The following is a 2,773-nucleotide window of genomic DNA, read 5'->3' on the forward strand; positions in this document are numbered from 1 at the left end:
ATGCCTTAATGTTGGAATTCCACATACTGTACTAATACTGTTCTCTAACTACAGTGCTACATGGTTACCTCATATTGATAGATCCCATATTCTGCCATGTTGGATTTATTTGCAAGTCCCTGCTATCTCTTCTATCATGGCCTCTCTATATAGTTAGTCACATTTAACTCTATGCAGATCATATAAAACTTTAGTGTACAAAGTCAAATTCTTTCCTAGGAGATGAATTGCATCTAATAGTGGACTTTGTAAAGTATGGTACTTCTGAGGTGTAGTAAACACAGACCCAACCTCCTCCATCTGTCAGATGTGTCTAGGAAGGTATTTATATGACAATGTGAAAGCAGATTGTTTCACGGAGTCAGGATGCTTTAATTTCAGGAAGATTGTGTCCCAGCTGTATCAAAGAAAAAAATAACTTCTGAGTTTCTCCTCAGTTGTATCTGGGTAAATATCATTGAGGAAAAGATAACATAGACTGGAAGATTGAGTGGCCCTGTCTGGGAAAGCAGTATTCTTATATAGTGAATAGGGTCTGAGGCCTGACTGCATTCCTGGCTCCTAGTGTTTTCTTTGAAAAATACTTTATCTTTATGATATTTAGGATTAGAATTTGTTGCCAGAACTAAAAAAATAAAAATTTCAGTTGTTTAAATACTTAAAAAATGTATTTCCTCTTGTAAAAGTCTGGAATTTCACAAAGGGGTAACATGGCAGCTCTGATCAATGAAATCTTCAAGGACTTAAGTTTCTCTAGTTCATTCTACATCTTGCTGAGAGTGGCCCTCATCATTAAGTCTAAAGTATCAACTGCATTTCAAGCAGCAGGACTGAAGAAAGAATGATGAAAAAGGCAAAAAGTACAAACTTCAGCACTTTTATAAAGAAAACTGTTGGAAGCTGTCACATGACACTTCTACTTTTATCTCATTGGCCAGAGCTTAATCCCACATAACAAGTAGGGAGGCTTAGAAATTTATTCTTTATTTTGGTCAGCTACATGTCTAGCTAAAAATATAAATATTTGGCTGATTGGATCTAAGAGCCTGTAACAGGCTTGAGAAGAATAGATACTAAGAGCAATTTCTGCTACAATCTTTCTCAATTAATCTAAGTTTCAGTTACATATATGTGTAGTATAGTCAGCATCTGTAGGTATTTGTGTGTGTCTATGTATATTTGTGTAGTAGTAGTAGTAGCCATTATGGCAAACAATATAAGATGGGATAGTGGTTAAAAACATGGACTTGATTTTGCTCAATTTTTCCGTGAAACTCAAACTGCTCTAAAACATAAAGTATATTAAAGAGTCGAAAAAAGACAATAAACTTGAGTCATCAGACCTCAGATTTAAACCCCAATTTTTCCACTTACAAGCTTTATGACCTTGGACAAGTTATTTTACCTCCTGAACTTCAATTTCCCATCTGTGAAGTAGAAATGACACCAATTTTAGAGGTTATTGTAATTTTAACATCAATTATATATACATAAATCACTTAAGCACAGCACATATTAAGTTCAATAAAGAGAAGGTTCTATTATTATTTTATTAATTATTGACATAGAAACTTACCCATATATCCATATGGAAGCTGTTCAAAAAATAGTTTCAAAATCATCGAAGCATTGTGTATTAATTTTCAAAGAGATAATATGGCTTTCTAGAAGGGCACTAAAGTAAGGAGAGCTGAGTTTTAATTCAGATGGACTTGCGTAATTCACTTACTATTTGCCTGCCTGCCTTCCTTCCTTTCTTTCTTCTTTCCTTCCTTCCTTCCTTCCTTCTTTCCTTCCTTCCTTCCTCCCTCCCTCCCTCCCTCCCTCCCTCCCTCCCTTCCTTCCTTCCTTCCTTCCTTCCTTCCTTCCTTCCTTCCTTCCTTCCTTCCTTCCTTCCTTCTCTCTCTTTCTGTCTCTCTCTCTCTTTCTTTCTTTTTCTTTCTTTCTTTCTTTCTTTCTTTCTTTCTTTCTTTCTTTCTTTCTTTCTTTCTTTCTTTCTTTCTTTCTTTCTTTCTTTCTTTCTTTCTTTCTTTTTCTTTCTTTCTCTCTCTCTCTCTCTCTTTCTTTCTTTCTTTTCCCTTCTTTCTCTTTTTTTCTCCCCCTCCCTCTCCCTATCTCCCTTTCTCTGTATTATGGTATCAAGAATCATGAGAGGTAATGGGAATGCATTAGAAAAAGTATAAAGTACTTCCTCCTTAGCATTCCTGGTCTATACACACTACACACTAGTAGTACCCACCTCACTCATTCAATGAAAACTGTCTCCAGACATTGCCAAATATCCCCTGGGGGGCAAAATCGCCCCCAGCTGAGAACCCCTACTCAAGGTAATAAGATATTGAAAAAAATAAATGATAGTTATCACTTTAGAATGTAAACAATTTAACAAAAATTGTATTAAATATTGCATAAACTTAAGGTATTTTTATTTTCTAGTCTCCTGGTGTGTAAAGTTATATGACTTTCAGTAATCACAGATTTCTAGTGTAATGGCAAATGAATGCAGGAAGCTGAGATTTTAAATAAAAAGTCATTCTATAATGTTGAAATTATTGTACATTCTATAATACTGCAGTTATTTTCAAGAATCTGGTGTGAAATGAAATAACGAAATTGAATATCAGCTATATATCCCACTCCTAAACCTTCTAAGCGACTTCATCATCATAGTTTCTGAATACTCATTTTGAGCAAGGGAATGGAATTTTGAGAGGAAAATGGATCTGAATTTTTGTAGGACTCCAAGAATATCATATCTATTTTCATAAAATAG

Source organism: Pteropus vampyrus, unplaced genomic scaffold (assembly GCF_000151845.1).
Source record: "Pteropus vampyrus isolate Shadow unplaced genomic scaffold, Pvam_2.0 Scaffold419, whole genome shotgun sequence".
Taxonomy (NCBI): Eukaryota; Metazoa; Chordata; class Mammalia; order Chiroptera; family Pteropodidae; genus Pteropus; species Pteropus vampyrus.